Raw genomic sequence first — 20,022 nt, 5'->3', positions numbered from 1 at the left:
TGGCTTCATTGTTGTGGAGCCCCATCATCTTCTTAGAGACCTCAAAGGTTACTGCCAGGAATGGTCAAAGGTCATTGCAGAAAACTTTTTTTTTTTTTGAGACAGGATTTCTCTGTGAAACAGTCCTGGCTGTCCTGGGACTCATTCTGTAGACCAGGCTGGCCTCAAACTCACAGAGATCCACCTGCCTCTGCCTCCTGAGTACTAGGATTAAAGGCATGTGCCGCCACCACCTGGCTAACATTTTAAATGTCATATGCAGCAAATCTTGGAGAGGTTAAGGGACCACAATCTATGAAATATATCTGGGGTACACAGCTTAATTCATACTTACCTGCTTAAGACTCAAGCCTATTTCTAGAATTAGTTAGTACTCTATATGACCATTAATATCATGAAAGAAAGTTTAAATATATATACTTATGTATCTTATAAATTTTGAGGTAATATTTATACCTTAAGAAAAGTTTTAAAGAATCAAAATAAAACCAAAAGATTATGAGATTAGTGGCAATAGAGGAGTTCTTTAATTTTGGTTTTTCTTCTGTCCCATACCGGGTAGCTCTTCTGACATGAGACAGAAATTTTGAATTTTCCTTTAACAAGCAACATTTATCTAATTATTCTTTATCAACAAAAACTTGGGAGTCAGATATAGAAGTAAGAACCTGATTGATCAGAGAAGTGGCCGAGAAGTCACCAGTGACCTCTCTCCTCTCTCCTTCCTTGATCCAAAAGGGCAGAGCCTCTTTCTAAGTCCCCCCCCCCCAACTTCTTCTGTGTCTCTCTATATGTCCTGGGTCCTCCAGAACCTCTATGGCTAGTTTTGGTCAGCCAGTAGCTAGCTCTACCCTCTGATTCAAGGTAAACTTTATTTTATTTTAGTTTAGTTTTAGAAGCATCAGAATTTGATCAAAATATCCCACAACACACAGATAAACACTAAGGGAACCAGGAATGTTAAACACATAGGGTCATCTCTTCAAAGAGAGAGATAAATATAACCTGTTTTCCACCCAGAAGGCTGGGAATGTATGTGGTTGATAGCCTTGTGACCTCTGCACTGTCTGTGTGGCCGGGCCACACCAGGCTCCGCCAGACTCTTAGATTCATCTCAGTCAATCCGTAGCCCTAACCTCCAAGACCCTTGTCAACACTGTTTACCTTGAGCCTGCTTTCTCAGTTAATCTATAGAACAGATCTTTATGGAAGATAGCACTTGTACTTTATAAGAGTTTTTGTTATAATTATGTCTTAAGCTTTGTTGTACATGTGGGATTAAGTTAATTATTACCAAGAAAACTTTCTTCCAAATTGTGCTGTGCTTAAATATGCCTGAAATAGGCTACCCAGTGTCAGACTCTCAAAATTTGAACCAATACCAGCTACAGAGTTGTGTTGAACTGGACTTCCTTCTTGCCTTGCTTGGATCAACACTCTGATGGCCATGGTGTTTGCAGAGACTCCCCATACTCAGTGGCCTTTGCATATTCATCCTGTTTCTGAAACTGTGAGGGTATTGTAACGAGGTGCTCTCCAGATACATTAGCCAGAAAGTCAGGGGGTCAGCACTCAAGACCTACCTCATAAAACAGTGTGGGGAAGCTTTTGAATCCCTGTGGCAACCTAACCCAAGTCAGTTGGCCCATAAATCCTCCCTCAGGATCTGCCCATTCAAAGGCAAAAATGGGTTGGCTTATAGGTGACAATGGGAGGAAAAGAAGGCATCTCTCAAGTCTAGAACTGTGTGTACTTGTTTCTCTGGTAGCAGAAGACTTGGGAGGGTGTAGGAGTTAGAAACCATGGGTGAATGGTTCCTGCCCTTTTGGTGATTTCCTTGAGATCCTGCATGGGTCAGTAGTCCTGAGTGCCAGTTCTAGGACCAGGAGCAGGGAGGTATTCTAAGGGGAATGCCAAGGGATAAGGATCACTGATTTCTACAGTCAGTTAATGTGTTTAGCAATCCTCTGCTAGACTTCTCAACTCATAGGATACTGTTTGGCCCATCCTAGGGTAGCAGTCCTTAGTACCTGGATGATTACTGATGCTTAGTAGGTGGCCCATCCTGGTGGGTTATTCTCAGTCCAGACCCCAGGGTACTGCTGTTGCAAATCCTGCAGGTATCCCAAAGTTTGAGCAACATTTTCAGGTGCTGGACTTGGTTGGAATAGGTATTTCTCCAACAGGGGGTAAGCCAAAAGAATATGGGGTGTGGGGGAGTAGGATTCAAAGTAAGAAGGGTGGTGGCCTCCTCAAAGGAGAGAGTTGCCCTCAGTTTTTAGTAATGTCTCTCCCAGTTAGGAAATAGGGGCAGACTGGCATGATTAAGAAGGAGTAGGTTATAGTACTTTGCTTGTTTGAAAGAAAATGGCCCCCCCGCAAAGGAATGGCACTATTGTTGGAGGAAGTGTGGTCTTGTTGGAGGAAGTATGTCACTGTGGGGATGGGCTTTGAGGTCTTTTTCTCAACCTTCACTCCGTATGACGACAGTCAGTTGACTTCCTGCGGCCTGACATCCTGGTCAAGATGCAGCCAGCACCATGTCTTCCTATATTCTGCCATGTTCTGTATCCTGATGATAATGGACTGAACCTCTGAAACTGTAAGCGAGTAACCCCAATTAAATGTTTTCTTTATAAGAGTTGTTCATGTTCATGGTGTCTCTTCACAGCAACAAAAACATAACTTGAGACCTTGTCCCAAGTCTATGGTCTCAGAAGTCATTCAGGGAAAGGGGGCAGTCTGTCAAGTAGCCCCCTGGATGCCATCCATTGAGATGTCACTGGCCCAAGTGGCTCTGTCAGAACTGATTGGGCTTTTCCGATGTGGACCAGGAATTTAACAGATTTGCCTCTACCTTTAATGTTACCCTGGGATCCTGGGGGCTCAGGGCCTCTGGACCCTGTCAGTTCTCATCCAAATGAAGGATAGACATCCTTCTTCTCTCTTCCAATTTGGGCATTCATTTTTCCGGTGTCCCTTTTGCTTGCAATAAGGACTTTGGTTGTTCTCTGGCCTCTTTCTTGTCCTGGCTTTTTGGGCTTCCCCCTCAAGGATCTCACTTATTGGTCTCCCTGAGTACTGCCACTGCTGCCCAGGTAAATCCTTTGTTCTGCTTTTCTTCTACAGAGTCACAGTTATACACCTTCTGATCAATCTCCAATAATTGGGACCTTTTCATACCCTCAAACCCTTCTAGCTTCTGGATTTTCTTTCTAATACCTGGAGCTGACTGCATAATAAAAGCAATATTGGGTATTTGCTGGTTTTCTAGCACACCTGGGTCTATGGAGGTAAAACCTGGTAAGCCGCAGAGGTGTTCTAGGAACCCAGTGGGAGGTTCTTGGGGCTCTGGCATTACCTCACTCACCTTAAACAGATTGGTAGGTTTTTTAGCAGCTGCCTTCAGTCCTTCTAAAAGAACCTAGCAAAAATTTTCCAGAGCCTCCTTACCTTGGTCAGTGTTAGGGTTCCAATCAGACCAGGCAGAGGGGAAATCTGTTCTATCTGAGCTGCACTGTCCATCAGTAATCCCCTGCCTAGCCCAAGGGTGGCTGTCCTGCTCTGCCCGACTCCTTGACCACGTAAAGGCTAGCTAGGAGCTGTTGACAGTCATCCCAGGTCAACTGGTGGGTGTAAGAGCCTGAGGGTTTCCAGAGAATGGTGGGTTCCAATTATACATATCATTGGTTGAGGAGGCATAAACCATGAAAAGGGAAAGATGAGAACCTCTGGGTCTTGGGGTTGGCTAGGCAGGATGAGGGCTGCCTCCGCCCCAGGGAAATTCCTCCCATGACCCACTCACTGTAAATGGACATTTCCTGTCCCAACTGCCTGGTCCCAAATAACCAACTCAGAGGCTGAATATGAATTATAAATGCTCAGTGGATAGCTCAGGCTTGCTACTAGCTAACTCTTACACTTAAGTTAACCCAAATTTCTATTTATGCTTTGACATATGGCTCATGGCTTGTTACCTCATTTTCAACACATCCTGCTTGCCCGGTGGCTGGTTGGCATCTCCCCCGACTCTCCTGACTCCACCCTTCTTCCTCCCATCATTCTCTCTTCCTCAGGCTGTCTTGCCCAATCTCTTCTTGCCCTGCTATCAGCCAATCAGTTTTTTTTTTTATTAACAATGAGCATAATCCACAGCAGCCCACATAGAACCACTCCATATGTGTAGAGGGAAGAGGGGGCCTGAGGTAGAAGAAATACCAGCACCACCACTACAGCAGCAGCAGCCCCAGCCCACCCTTGTGCAGTGTGTGCACATGTCCAGCCAGAGGCAACAACTTCCTCTTCCCTGGGCATAGTCTAGATTAATCTAGGAAATATGGAGGGGGGAGTTAGATAGGTAGGGTGGAGAGAACAGGTAGAGGCTTGGGTTTCCCTGAGAGACCTGGCCAAACCAAGATACCATACACCACAATGGTGTCTTGGGACTGTTCATGCCTCCCCCCATCACAGCCTCGCTTCTTCTAGTCAACAGAATTGACAAAAACACACATAGAGACACACAAACAGGCAACAGTAAAGACAACCAGGGGTGGTCACCACATAGACTAAAAACAAGGGATCTGGTGATGTCTCCCATGGATCCCAGACACTGGAATTAGGGCCACACCCAGCCTTTCATAATTGTCCTGTGCAGAAGGTGCCATAAACAGATTCACCTCCACAGGGGACAGACCCAGATAACTTTATGTAGTTTCTCCTTTTAGGGTGGAGGCATTGAGAACCTCTGAGTCAACAGAAGCAGAGGCAAGAGAAGTTCCTGGGGTCTCAGAATGTGTGTCCCCTAGAAACTGTCCATTCCCCATGCTATCTGTCCAGAGGATCCCAGGCCCCCAGGGATCTCAGTCTCTGGGAATCTCTCTGGCACCTCCAGAATGTTGAAAGGTAATTCCTCCAGAGAACACATGGATACCTTTAAAGCAGAATAGAAAGTCTGTGTTACCAGCCAGCAGCTACGTGGGGACCTTGCCTGAAACATGCAGCCCTGAGCCTCACCGTTCTTTGCCTTTTATGCACAAAAACCTCATTCTGGTTGACACACTTTGGTTAGCAAGAACGATTAGCGAGAAGTGAAACGTCAGAAGCCAAAAAGCAAGGTTAGTTAGTACGTTTTGGGACTTCTCTGGATCCTGGAAAATGGACTACGTCTTTGATGGATTAGGTCTGTGTTCTCATTTTGACAATGTGGGATGGGAGCCCATGTGCTGGCCTCAAGGTCAAAATGGTTCCTCTAACAAGGCGACAGTTGTGCCAAGGTCTTGGGGCCCATTATAGTAGAAAGCATTTGGAGCCCATGTGGTGGGTAAGAAAAGAGGAGAGAACAGGTAAGAAAAGGCAGAGGCTCCGCAGAGAGGACTTCTGCTGTGGAGCTTCCTTAAAGACTAAAGAATGTGACCCTCCTTGGTACCACAGACGACTCGCACTTGTGCTCCATTCTTGGACCATGCGGCCACTTCTGCTGTATTTAGTAGCACATGCTTCCTCTCCTAATAGCAAGATGATTAACCAGGCTACCAGGCAGATCCTAAGGAGCTGCCCAGGACAGAACCAGAGGACTCTCCTGCTCAAGAGCTTCACAGGGCCTCCTTGTTTTAGAAGCTTCTTCACCCTTTCTCATTTCTCTTCCTACTTCAGCCTGAGTCTCCTTCACTCCAAGAGTTCTTCAATGATTACAGAGCCAACAGAGGGAGGGCACTGATAACAAATCGGCTGCACAGAACTGAGGAATCCCAGTCTCCGGAATGTTGCTCACAGACACTAAGATATTAGGGCACAGGAATGTTGGAGCAGGGAGACTGGATTAGAAGACTTGAGAGGTCCTCCCACTTTTCAATAAACATCCCAGTGCTAGGAAGAGTCAGATTGGAGAGGATTCAGTGTTGGTGAGCAGTTCTGAGTCCCCACAGTCTCCTGTAGCAAAGTCCATTTTCTGTAGGGAGTTTCTCTTCAGTTGAGCTTTCTGTCCATCAGGTCCTCTGGAGAGAAGAGGTTGGAGACATGGCACAAGGGCTGTGCCCAATATGACATCCTCAGAACCTCCTGAAGGTACCATCCCTCTCTCTCTGCCAGGTGGAGAGTAAGTTGATGTGACATGTAAGACTTTCATAGGTTATAGTGGGAGATCTACTGATCAACTGAAACTAAGTGCATCCCCTTCCAGCACACACACACACACACACACACACCATGTTCTTATCTGTTTATGCCAGAAGATCTTAATAAATACACTGGCAGTCATAATGATTGCAGTCACATCGAGAAACAAGCAAACTCTTAACTAAAACTAGGATTCATGGACTCCAAACAACTGTCATGTCTCAGACACCTCCTAGTGAGACTGTTAATTGGTAGCCAATGACCTTTCAGTGTGAACTAGCTCCTCGCAGTTCTTGGAACTGAACAAACTGCTTTCCCAGAGTGCACAGGGGTGGCTCTGGACAGCTGTGTGTGCCCAGCTGTTTGATGTCACGTCTCTATTTAGTTCATGGGCATATCTGAGAAGAGAAAAACAAAACAGTGGCAAACTTCAAGTGTAAATATGATCTGGCAATGAAAACGGCCTGTCGGTTTAACTAGGGAGACCGTGCCATGGCACCAAGTGGTAGGCAGAAAAGGGAGGCTGGGCTGAGACTTAGGGTCTGCATCTGTCAATCAAAGCTGTAGAGGTCTGGTGAGGTTGGTGTGTACATCCTTCTTGGGCAGCCTTGCTCTTTTGGAGAGCCATGCTTGAGCTGACCACAGGGAGGAAAGCCAGGAAAGGGGAACAGAGTAGCCCAGTGGAGGGATAATACGCCCTCAGAGAGGGAAACAAAGATCACCCAAGGTGGTGACATGGTGTGGTGATGAGCCTGGAGTGTATTTGGAGAGCAGCCTCCTGATGATGGTCTGCATCTGAGCTGATACGGCCATTTTACTTCTAGGCTGTTTATCTCAGTTTGTACCTCTCTGAAAATGGGAGGAGGCCACTGATGCTAAGAAAACTTGTAAACTTGAGACTAAAACTTCCAAGGAGACACTGCCTTTGTCCACAAAATGGGACTTCTGAACATTTTCTAAATGTCTTCTGTGAAGTTTGTACAAATTTTTCCACTTCCCAAGTTTTGTCCATATTCCTTTGAAATGAGCTGACAGTGCCTTGGCCTATTTATACCCCCACAGAAGCTTGGGGAGTTTGCAAAAAATGTCACAGTTCTCTTCATAGGAGCCATGCTAGTTAGTTCCAGACAACTTGACACAAACTAGTGTCACCTGAGAAGAGGACAATTGTCAGATGAGGAATGCCTTCATCAGATTGGCCTATGAGCATGTCTGTGGGACATTTTCTTTTTGATTATTGATTGATGTGGTCAGGCAAAACTCACTGGGCAGTGGTCCTGGATTGATAAGAAAGCAGCCTGAGCAAGCTATGGGGAGCCAGCCAGTCAGCAGCATTTCTCCATGGCCTCTGCTGCAGCTCCTGCCTCCAAGTTCCTGCTTTGAGCTGCTGCCCTGGCTTCCTTGGAGGATGGATTGTAAAATGTAAGCTGAAAAACTCCTTTCCTCCCAAATTGCTTCTGGTAATTGTTTTATGGCAGCGGGAGAGTGTAAACTAGGACAGGAGCAGAGGGAACGGGACAGACTGAAATAATGAACCAGGCTTTCACTCAACACGGAGCTCTTCTCTATTGCTGCCATCAGTAACAAAGCTGAATAGATGTGGCATATCCCCAGGAAGTAAGGGGCCTTCTGTGCCAGGGACCTAGGTAGAAATATAATCTGCTCTGAGCCTGACAGGCGTGTGCTGTGACTGTGAAGAGGAATTTCTGGAAAGTAAAACGTACAGAATTGGTACCTCTTAGGCAGTGAGGGCAAGTGCTCTGTGGATGAGTTTGAGACCAGCCTAGACTACAGTGTGAGACCTTGTCTCAAAAAACAAGCAAACAAAAAATGAAAATCTTGGGACCAAATGTAACTTTCCTTCACCACACGTGCACCAGAATATAATTTCCCTCCACCACACGTGCATCAGACTATATCTTCCCTCTACCACACATGCACCAGAATATAACTTCCCTCCACCACATGTGTATCAGACTATATCTTCCCTCCACCACATGTGCACTAGAATATAACTTCCCTCCGCCACACAGACACCAGATACAACTTCCCTCTCATGCCTCCACCACAAGTACTAGAAGTGTGCACCAAAGCTCAGGAGACCACCCAAAGCACACTTTGAGGAGCAGGAACTGTCCTAAAATGTTTCTTCATTTACCTTCTCATGAACACCACAATGAATAATGCCTACAGCCTGCACACACACTAACTTGGGGGATGTTTATTATTCAAATGCAACAGATGGGTCCCTTCCAGAATGGAGAGTCCATTACATTCCTAAGGACTCCCTTGCCAGGAGTAATTTCTTGTACAGATTATAAAGATGATGTTAAGGATAATAATAGCAACATCAGCATCTTTTGAGTAGTCTCTGTGTGTCAGTAACTTGGCAAGAATGTTAGGTGTGTCATGTTACATGTTGTTACATGTTTGGATGCTAACAGGAGCTCAGTACAGGAGGTACTATTTTAATCTCCGTATTTCATTTGAGGAAGCAGGATCAGAGACGCTAACATTCTGAGGGTCACACACAGCCAGCTCATAATATCAGCTGCATGGGTTTTGAGACCATTTTGACAGAGCTCTCTAAACTATATCACAGCAAAGACAAAATCTGAAAAAAAAATGTAAACTCCATGTTTACAGTACTATATTTAAAAAAAAAATCAAAGTAGGTACATTTGGGATGCAGAGATAAAAGCTGGCCTCACCAGCCACAAGGCCACAGTGACTTTAGGAAAAAGGTGATTTTAAGATGTCTTATGACCTCAGGGTGGAGGGCCATGGGGACATTTGTGGCCCCAGCACACTGCCAATCAGAGGCTAACCAGGGAAGGTGTGTGCCCAGGTTCAGTCCTTTTTCTGCTCTTGGAGCTGTCTAGACAACCAAGCCACTCCTTTCCAGACCTCGAGTAAGTGTCTGTTGACCTCTCGTGACTCTGTGCCTCCCTCGGAACCTCATTCTGCCCATGGGAACAGCTCAGAGTCTGCCCAATTTCCCATCTACAGATCACTAGACATATGTTTCTGTTTCCTTGTTCCAAGTCTGCGGCTGCCTGCTGCTGACCAAATAATACAACGGCGTGAGTGGGTGAGGCCTGCCTGAGTGCATGTTGGGAGAAGGGAGGAAGCCTGGAAGCCCAGGGCTGGCTTACGCTGTGGTACTGGAGCATGCATTGTCCCATCTTCGCTAAGTGCCAACTGAACTTCTTGTTTTTGAGGAGGTTTGGCCTTAGAGATCTCTACTGGGGCTTCCATCTACCCAGATGATCATCTCTGAGTTAGTGCAGAAGAGAAGGTGTGTGCCCTTAGGTTCAGCCCAGTCTGTGGGAGCCTCGGAGGGTAGTCATGCAGGTGAGCTATTATCCCAGGAAGCCCCCCACCACATCTCCCTAGGGGCCAGCAGATATACTCTCAGCTTTAACGCAAAGATGAAGAGGCCCAACAAAGCAGCTTGTTAAGAATCTGCAGGAAACAAGTCACTGCATGACACTCAGAGAGGGGCCCAGAGCCTCGGGTGGGGAGAACACTTAGGAGAAGGGGGCTGCTGCCATCATTGCTCCTGATTAGCTGGATCACCCTGCAAGGTTCTTCAAGTTCTTGCCCTTTGATGGTCAAAGTCCTTGTCCAATTTGGTCAAGATCCCCTCACCTAGCCAGCTTTGGCAGAAGTAACAGGAGAGAGAGAGAGAGAGAGAGAGAGAGAGAGAGAGAGAGAGAGAGAGAGAGAGAGAGAGAGATCTAACCCCCCAAAGCAACTGGGGATGGGAGGGCTGATGGTGAGCATTGGTCCAGGGCATCGGGATCTGAGCTTCTAGCTCTGAGTTCTGCTGTTAACTTTGAGGCCTTTGGAAAGCCACTCTAACTTCCTGAACATCTTTCCCCCATATTCTCCTCATACACACACACACACACACACACACACACACACACACACACACACACACACACACACACACATATGGAGAGAGTGAGTCATAGCTGTGTTACTACTACAAACTTGACCCAGGTTTCCCCCATTTGAGTTTATTACGGATCCTTCCCATTCCAGGAACTCTGTCACCACAAGAAGCAATACTCAGGCCCCCATTTCAGCTGCCTGTGTCACTGGGAGGCAGACAGGTCATAAACCAAGATATAAATCCATGGCCAAAAGGTCATAGTTGGTGAGAGCCACAGGGGGAACCCGAGCAGGACAACAGATGGCGTGGTTAGTCGGTGTGGTTGGAACGGAGCTCCAGGACAGACAAAGGACACTGAGTCTGGGCGGAAGAGCATCCAGGCCAGCTGGAGAGCAAGCCCACAGCCCAGAGCTCCCAACAAGCCAGTCAAGGGCATTGGGACACAGTCACTGGGAAGATGAACCTGAAGGGCTGGGCTGATGGGCAGAAAAATGGAATCCATTGGAAGTGTGAGCCTTAACCTGGTTCTCAGAATTAAATTTCAGGATAGTCTGTGGGTAGCAAGAGAATAAAATCTCTGTCCTGTCTTCCCCTGTCTGGTGGGGCGAGGAGCAGATGGGCCAGAGTGGGTCCCCTGGAGACCATGTCAGGTTGGTGACAGAAGAAGAAGAATAGACAGGAACTCATGTTCTCACATTCACAGAGTAGGAGGAAAGCCCTGTGTCCTCCCTCTTTTCCTTCCTGTGGAGGTAAGATGGAGAGGGAACCCATGCCAATGCCTGGGATTTGTCTTACAACTTCAAAACTATGAGAAACTATCACCATGTTATCCCCCACTCAAAGTCATTCTTTCAACACAATATTAGGAAGTAAAGTTGCTACTCACAATCTGCCCCCCCTCCCCCATGTGCTGGTATGGCTTAGGCAGTGAGGGCTGACGTCAGTGAACAGGTCCTTTCCAGGAGGGGATGGCCAGTGGCAGTGCGAGGGTGGGGGTTGGGGGGGATACCAGAACTGATATTTTGATTGATAAGAAAGGAAGACAAGCGGGACTGGCGAGGTGACTCCAAAGCAAAGGGCAGATGCAAACGGCCAGCCACACGCAGCCATGTTCCTGACCTGGGACCAGCAGGGAGCTAAGCTTCTCCTTCACCTGAACTTGTACCAAGTGGGAGCTCTGGCACCGACTGTCCCATCTCTCTCCAAGATCACCTTCCCTGAAAGCCTAGAAAGGAGGGACATTCCCAGACAGTGGGGCACAGTGGGGAGAGGTGATAGTGGATCGTTGGTCACCCTGAAAATTCTTCAGCAGACATGGCCCAGACTTCTGAGGGAAATCCTCTTCCAGAGTATGTCCACGTGAAACACACTGCTCCTAACACTCCCTGACTCCAAACCTCCCCAGGGCAGCCTGACGCTCCTGCTGTTCTCCTATTCTCTCTCACTGGCATCTTCTTGTGTGTGTGTGTGTGTGTGTGTGTGTGTGTGTGTGTGTGTGTGTTTCTTGCTTGAATAAGGCAAGCACATGCCTACTTCTGGTTCCTCTGCCTGGGATGGGCTCCCTCAGACACATGCTCCCTCTCCTCCTTTATCCAACAGCGCTACAGCTCTGCCCCATCGGAGTGTCCTTGGTACTTCTAGGCAGTTTGTCACTCCCCTTAAAATGCCGATTGTCCTTCCTCTAGAATGTAAGCATGGAAGGGCGGGAAGTCACTCTGCTTGGTCGTCTCCATGTCTTCAGGCCTGCTCCTAGCACACAGTCAACATTCTAAAACTATTTTCCACAACGATGCTTTGGTTTGTGCGCAGAGGCCTACTTGCTGAGATGCCCACAGCTCTAGCATAGGCTTGGTGTGTATACCACAGGCCTCTTTTGCATTGGTGCTACCTCCCGGTATGTGCCTGAACACATGCCTATGAATGCATTTGCCTGTGTTCAGAATAACAATAAAAGTGCTACTTTATTTTATTCCTGAGAATACAAAAGCATCCATGTCTGCAGGGATCTTTCCAGCCAGCAAATAGAAAGAAAGGGGACTGCAGCCTTGCAGGGGGATCCCGGTGCTCAGGGTGGCAGCTGGCTGCCTCCTGTAGTCACGGCCTGCCCAGCACAGAGGAAACATGCTGCCAGGATGCACTGGTCTCGGCAAAGCTGGGGGTGGGTCTGCACCAGGAGCTTCACCAGAGTGGGTGGTAACAGGAGCCATATAACCCAAGGCCCTTGGATCTCATGCCTCCCACACAGCCCCTGGGCCCCTGGCTGAGAACGTGGGGTTGGAGATTTGCTTGCTGACATGTTCGGAGTTCGTGTTTACGTGGGGTAAAGGTCATGGAGAGTCCTAGGAGCCTCTGCGTTCTCTTACACAGCCTTCTCTTTTCCCCCCAGGAGACAGCCTCTGCATTTTGGAATTCCTAAAGTCACAAGGAGTACCAGCCCCTGGATGCCACCGCAGCAGCTTATGTTAAGATGATTCTTTTGGCTTGACTTACATTTATACACACCTGCTAATCCCAAATTCACTGAGCACATATATTTTGAATCTTAATGTATGCTATAATATGCTTGATTTCTAAAAACATCAGATCCTGCCTTGCTTTTTCCAAGGGGATGGTGTGTTTCTATGGTTAGCTTCTACTGGGGTAATCCCAAGGGAACCCCTTGAAATCATCAGGGCTCACTAAGACTAGGGTCACAAAGCCCCTGAACAGAGTATCTTTAAATGTTAAGAAAAAAAAGTGTTCAAAGCTGAAGTTACTAAATTGGCTATCAGTTTAAACCATAGTCTGACTAATCAATAAGTAAGCTACTGAAATTCATAGTACGTGGTGGGTAGGTGGTCCTGAGTGATCAATCAAAGAAAGAGGAACCAAGTGCCACATCTGAGATCCTGAAGGGTCAAAGTTGCCTAGATTTGCCGCATCTTATTGTCTAAACCACAGCAGGCAGGGATTCTGACCACTGAGCAAGAGGTGTGTCCGGTGTAGCAGGACACTCTTCTCTTTCAGTGACTGATTCCTGCTAGCTGTCCTGAAAACTTGATTTTTTGGAATCGTTTTCTCAGGTGGTACGTGCATAGTCACTGTGCTTCCATCTGCTGCCCTCTCGCAGCTGTGGCTGACTGGACAGCTCCAAGTTCAAGTCACGAGCATTCTGTGAGAAAGAACTTCATTTGGATTTAAAAACAAATTAGAAAATGCAGCTTCTAGAGAGACATAGACCGGATACCTTCAAGGTCACACAGTTTGAAAACTTTAGCATGTCTGGAACTTCTGAAAAGACGTTGACTTCAGTGGCTTGCTTTTTGATTTACCAGGCTTTCTTCTTTTTATGCTCGTCACCTTTCCACGACGGATGTGTTTAATGGTAACATGACTATTTTCAGTCAAATGGCTGCCTATGTATAAAAGTTGCATCAGAGTAATTGTAAAGGGTACAGTATATCAAATCAAATGATTCTGGCAACATCACACCTACCGCACATTGATATGTGTGTATGTGCGTGCACCTGCACAGGGTTTGGAAAAGGAGGAAGCTGGACTACAGCTTCCATAAACTCAAATGTGGCCACAACGTTGAAGTGGCTCTCATTTTTAATTACAAGGATTAGTTTTGTAGGGAAGGCAGTAAGGAAAGTCTATAACTGGTCTTTTTAAAAAGTCACCAGAGAAACCGAGCCTTTGACACAGACTTGTAATCCAAGGAGACTGCGGCAGGAGAATTGAAAGTTCAAAACTAACCTGAACTACACAGAAAATTCAAGGCTAGCTTTGACAATTTAATAGAACCTGTATCAAAATAAAAAGTAAAAACAGGCTGGAAAGATGCCTCAGCAGGTAAGAGCACACACTATTTCTTCCAAAAAATAGTTTGGTCCCCGGGCCCCATGTCAGGCAGCTCTCAACTGCCTATAATGCCATCTCCAAGGCCATCCAATGCCTCTGACCACTATGGGCACCTGCACTCACTTGCACATACCAGCATACAAACACACACACACACACACACACACACACACACACACACACAATTTTTAAAAATAAGACAAGGTCATCCAGAGTCTCTGACCTCTATGGGCACCTGCACTCACTTGCACATACCCACACAAACACGCGTGCGCACACACACACACATACACATAATAAGATAAATTTATCTAAAAAGTAAAAACAGGGCTGGATATAGCTGGTGCAGTGCTTGCCTAGTGTGTCCAAGGCCTGAGGTCCAATACCCAGTACCACAACTAAACAATACAACACCTCAAACGGCAAAGGTCAAGTGTGCAGCTGACGTCTTCCCAGAGGTAACAGGTGTCACTGAGGCCAGAGCAGTGTGGCCAACCATCTCAGGTTCCACAACGTCCTCCAGGCCCGTTTACTACCGCCCTGCTTTCTCGAGTTGCACATTCACATACCTACTTAGTGAGGAAGCAGTTCAACATGGAAGGGCTAAAGGTCAAGAGTGGACGCAGCCACGGTGAATCCCTAATATTCTTAGCGATCCATCCCTTTGCTCAAGCCTACATTGAAGAGCAAGCTCTGTGCTGAGCTACAGATGCACAGCTTCAGTCCTACATGCAGCCCAGTGGAAACCAATGGAGTCAAGGCAGGGAGCCTCTTAGAACAGATGTCCGGACCACCAATAGAAGCTGGGGAGACCGGACAAGTCACCTGGACATTCAATTCCTTGAAGTGCTGTAGCAAACTGCCTCAGAGTGGGTTGACCACACAGAAATGTATTACTTCAGAGTTCTGGAGAATAAAAGCTAAAATGAGGGCGTTAGCAAGGCCAGGCTCCCTTCCTTTCTTCCTTCTGGCTTCTGAGATCTGCTGGCCATCTGTGGTGTCCCCTCAGCTTCTCCAGGTTTCAACGTGGTGTTCACTCCAAGTCTCTCTTCTTGCAAGAGCAGAAACCACACTAGGTTAAGGCCCACCCTATGCCAGCCTGACTTCATCTTAACCAATTATACCTTTAACAAGCCGATTTCCAAATACGATCATAATCTTAGTTTCTGGGAGCTAAGACTGGAACCTATGTATCTGGGGGACACAATGCTCTGTGGTCTAGTTTGTAAAAGTAAAGGTTTGGGAGACTCCGCTCTTGACTTGTTTTGGTTCTGCTTCCATTTTCCAAGTCTCTCACTTTGCTGAGTGTGGTGGCTCATGACTGTATTCCCAGCACTCGGACAGCTGGAGCAGGAGGATCAAGGGTTTGAAGCCACCCTGGTCTAGGTAGTGAGATGCCATAAATAAATAAATCATTGACTTACTAATATATGTATTTTAAAACTGCTCCTTCAGGACGGGGAGGGTTTTAAACACTGCTGAAATACTTTGAATGGCTTCAGTAAACAAATTAACCTGTAACATAAACACAGAGCATAACACAAGTATGTGATTCACAAAGGTAGCTAGAGTCAACTTAAACGTAATGGTTGGTAGTGTACTCTCAAAAGTGGGATCTGAGTTTTAAATTTCAGATGAATGGTGATCTGATTCTCCTTGTAGCTTACGTCAGTCAGCTACTGTGAGCCTCATTAGTCATAGCGTCAGACACCTACTCTCAAGGCTCTTTGTGCCTTGGAGGCGGGGCACTGCCCTCCCTCGGAAGGAAGCTACTTACAATGCAATGTGCTGGTTCTTCCCTCTACCTGCTGAGCCTCCCCACACTGCCTTCACCCCAGCTTGGTTGTCCCACTCCTGACGCAGACCAGCACCCTCCCATCCCCTTGCCTCTCTCCTCTGTGCCCTGCTTGCTCTGTGTTAGAGGGTGGCCATGCTCCTGTATAGCCAAAGGCGGCTGCTATTTACAGCACTGAGCTCCACAGTCAGGCCCTCAGCCTGTGTGCTCTTGTCCCATGACTCAAGAGGGCTCTGGCCAGAACGGCTTTCTGACGGTTGCAAGTGTTCTGCCATTGTGGTGGCTGCCATGCTCTATTCTCCACGTGAGACAGAGAGAGATGAGAACAGAAACATTCCCTGAGCATCCTTACGGGGCAGGTACAACTCTCCTCCTAAGGCTGAAATCCAAAGCACAAAGCTGGCAGACTTAACCAAGTTGGGATCTCTGCAGAGCCAGGCCACCCCCATGGTGGTTTGAATGAGAATGATTCCCATAGGCTCATTAATTTCAATACTTGGTCTCCAATTGTTAGAACTGTTTGGGAAGGATTAGGAGGTACGACCTTGTTGAGGAGGTGTGTCACTGGGGAGTGAGCTTTAAGGTTTCAAGAGCCCACACCATTCCCAATTAGCTCTCTGCCTCAGGGTTGTGCCTCAAGATGTGAGCTCTGAGCTACTGCTCCAGTATTATGCCTACCTTCCTGTTTTCACACTTCATGCTCCAGAGGTCATGGCCCTCTGAGACTGTAAGCCCCAGATTAAATGATCTCTTTCATAAATTGCCTTGGTCATGGTGTTCTATCACAGCAGTAGAGAAGTAACTAAGATACCCCCAGACAGGTAGGCGATCCGACCCCTGTGATGAGACCTTTGACCACTGGGGTTCTGCCTTGGCTCTTTTGGCCTGCTGCAACCAATTACCCCAGACTGGGTAGCTTGTAAACAAATTTATTTCTCATACTTTTGAGGGCTGGGCTGTCCACCATCAAACAGTCAGCAGATTCAGTGGCTGCTGGAGGCCTGTCCCTGATTAATCTCAGAGGGCCATCTTTTTTATGTAATGTCACAAGGCAAAGACCCTCTCAGGCCTCTCCAGTTTGAGCACTGATCCTAGGTGTGAAGACCTTAACTTCCCATCTCCAAATCATCCCAAAGTGAACTGGATTTCAAGCTATCAATTTGGGGAATAGATAACTCCCAGACCATAACAATATATCTCTGAGTTTAAGAGCCTAATAAACCCTTAAGCTAGGATGGTAGCTAGAGGGAGTTAAAAGCCATGTGGCCTGACAGACAGATTCAGAAAAAGGCCAGCTCTCCTCACTCTCTCTTCATGAGACACCCCAAGTGGCTCTGGGCTCTGACTGTTGAAGGTTTGATGCTACCTTCCAAGGTTGCCCTGCACGTGCCCATTGCTTGTGAGGTACCAGATTAGCTGTTACAGAGATGTGGCAGGAACTCTGAGAAGCACAAGAGGGACACAATCAGCATTTTAGGTAGATAATTCTCACAGCTGATAGACAAGAATAGACAGGAAGCCTGGATTCAGAGATACCGGCTGGGAAGCCACCTTGGTAATCCAGGTGAGAAATCCTGACTGGTCTAAATTAAAACTGTGACATAGAAGGAGGAGGAGGGATGAAGGAAGGAGGAAGGAAGGAGGTGATGTGAGAAAGTCCTAGCACTAGGTAGCCACCTAGGTTTTTGCCAAATCTGCCAGTAACAGTGACCATATGAATATGGCAAGTGAAGAGGATTTGTATAGTCAGGGTGAGTTTGGAGAGAAGTAACTTCTTAAAGTCCCAAGCCAGGGCATCTATCAGAGCTGATTAGAACATTGCCAAAGATAGATTGCTGCTTGAGCCTGGTGGTACATTCATCTTAGCACTCAAAGAGGCTGAGGCAAGGGTTCAAGGCCAGCTTGAGCTACGAAGGGAAACCTGTCTCAGAAATAAACAAATCAAAACAAAACAAAACAAAAAAAAAACAACACCCAAACACTGCTGGACTTGAGACCACAGTTGAAAGCCACGATCATATGGAATACAGAATAGTACATGTAGGTTTGGGTGTGACTTCTAGGAAGTATTTAGACAGGGGTTGGTTTTGGAGATAGAGGAAAGCATTATAGGTGGGTTCAATAGTGTGGGCAGTGCACTAATAAAAGACAGTGACCCAGCCTTTTGAGAGACATATTTTGGTGGAGACGAGATGTTGGGTTATAGCCATGTCTTCATGCAGTACTCTCTGGCTTTGAGACTGTGTTTTGGCTCTGGGAGAGACACTGTCTTCTCTGGATGAGAGAGGAGTGGAGGTAAACATACCATTTATACAGCACAGAGCTGGCAAGATGGTCCAGTGAGTAAAGGCACACTCTAACCCAGCCTGACCCCCTGACCTCGACCCCCAGGAGTCAGATAGTAGAAGGAGAAAACTGACTCCTTCAAGTCATCATGGTACACAGGTGTGCTTATATACAGACCCACATGTACAAACAAGTGCAATGTTTCAAAATTAAAAAAAAAAAAAAAAGACAGGCCTGAGGCTGTAGCTCAGTGGTGGGGCACACTTGCTTGTCATGTGCAGAGCACTTGATTAGACCCCAGATTGTCAAAAAAAAAAAGTTAAAAAAAATCCCTTCTAGGTTTGCCTACCTCTGTGGTGGCTAGTCACGTGCTAGAGTCCAGGTGAAGGGACTGTTCTAGCAGCCTGTGTCTCACCCATATCGGGACCAAGCCAGGGGTACCTTCTACCCCACATCTCTTGGCCAGTGGCCAAGGCATTCCCCAATCCCCAAACAGCTCTCTCTCCATTTGAGTCAGTAGCTGAAGTTGCTGTAAGTGCTTATGGGACAGGGTACAAGGATTATGATTCCCTAGAGTAGCTACTTTGTGGCCATAATGATTGTGACATTTCTCAATGACAGAAGCCTGGAAGAGGCCTTCCCATCAGCACAGTTCATTCAGTAGCCTTGCCAAGGAGCCTGGAGGCTTTTGAGTATTCCAGTATTGTCCAGCTGATGGAGGTCTGTGCCACTTTCCAATGTGACTGAGAGATCAAGGTGACCCCAGTGTTTGAGCATATAGACCAGGACCTATGGACATATCTGGACAAGGCACCCCCCCACTTGAGATCACTGAGGATCTGATGTGAATTTCTTTCACATGAATTGCATCATTTACTGAGACCTGAACCCAAATAATGTTCTAGTGAAAAGTAGTGGGATAGTCAAGTTCACTGAATTTGGCCTAATCAGAATCTACAGCTACTAGATGGCCCTTACACATGTGGTATTACATGCTTGTTACCATGCCACTGAAGTTCTGTGTCGGCTGTATCTTTGCTCCTTTTGTGGAAACTCTGAAGCTGACCATTAGGCAGTCTTTGGTCTGATTAGACTGCATCCAGAGGATGACTGGCCTCCGAATGTCCTTTTACCCCAAGCCTTTCCCTCTAGATGGCTTCAATCGTCAGTGCAGTCAGTGGTGGGAAGATTGTCTTAAGGTTTCTATTGCTGTGAAGAGAGATCTTGATCTGCAGGCAACAGGAAGGAGTCTGAGCGTAACACTGAATGTAACTTGAGCAAAGAAGTCTCAAAGCCCACCCTCACAGTGACACACTTCCTCCAACAAGGCCACACCTACTCCAACAATGCCACACCTCCTGATAGTGCCAGTTCCTATGAACTAATGGGGCCAGTTACGTTCAGAGTACCACAAGGACTCTGAAACACAGCTGCTGTGAAAAATGCTGACTTTTAACCTATGTGGGTGGATCTTTGCCTCGACACCGAGATGCAGGTATTGGCTTTGGATGGGTGGAATCCCTTAGATGGATTGGATATGATCAAAGATCCAAGGAGACTCTGTGCAAGTAAAGCAGCCCTTGCCAATAATATTGTCTGCTAAGGATCCTGATCTGGGCCCATGGGTAGCAGTAGTAAAGTGGCAAAGGGCATGAGATTCCATGATCTTTCCCATTTGGGAGTCTAGAGAAAGAGAAAACCAATCAAGAGAGTTGAGGTGAGGTAAGAGGAAGGACTTTGTATTCTGAGGATGTGTTTTGCCTCTGGAAATAGGGCATCAGTATAGAGTTACCTATCCCTGCACGTGAGAAGGGTTTTTGTTTGCTTGATTTTGTTTGCTATTGTTGCTATTTGTTCTAAGAGGCAGAAGAATGATTCATACTGAGCAGGGTTCCAGGATTTGCTTTAGCTCCTCATTTTAGATTAGCACGTGTCTATGGTGATTCAGTCTCATAGCTTCTTCCTATTGCCTTTTCTCAATAGGTACCTTTCCTTGGGAAGTTAAGTAGAACTGTCTTAGTCAACATGGCTTACTATTCTGAGACACTATAGACTCAGTGGCTCAAACAATAGAAATATATTT

At 46.7% G+C, this 20,022-nt stretch overlaps 1 pseudogene; it reads left to right on the top strand.

Annotated features, from left to right (window-relative positions):
- Positions 1 to 13,837: 13,837 nt before the first annotated feature.
- On the top strand, positions 13,838 to 19,138 carry LOC128100447 (cyclin-dependent kinase 4-like; annotated as a pseudogene).
- Positions 19,139 to 20,022: the final 884 nt, after the last annotated feature.

This window comes from Peromyscus californicus, unplaced genomic scaffold, assembly GCF_007827085.1.
Source record: "Peromyscus californicus insignis strain IS unplaced genomic scaffold, ASM782708v3 Scaffold_7__1_contigs__length_154581171, whole genome shotgun sequence".
In the NCBI taxonomy this organism is placed as follows: Eukaryota; Metazoa; Chordata; class Mammalia; order Rodentia; family Cricetidae; genus Peromyscus; species Peromyscus californicus.
Note: the sequence above shows the minus strand (reverse complement) of the source record. Positions and strands in the feature narration are given on the sequence as shown.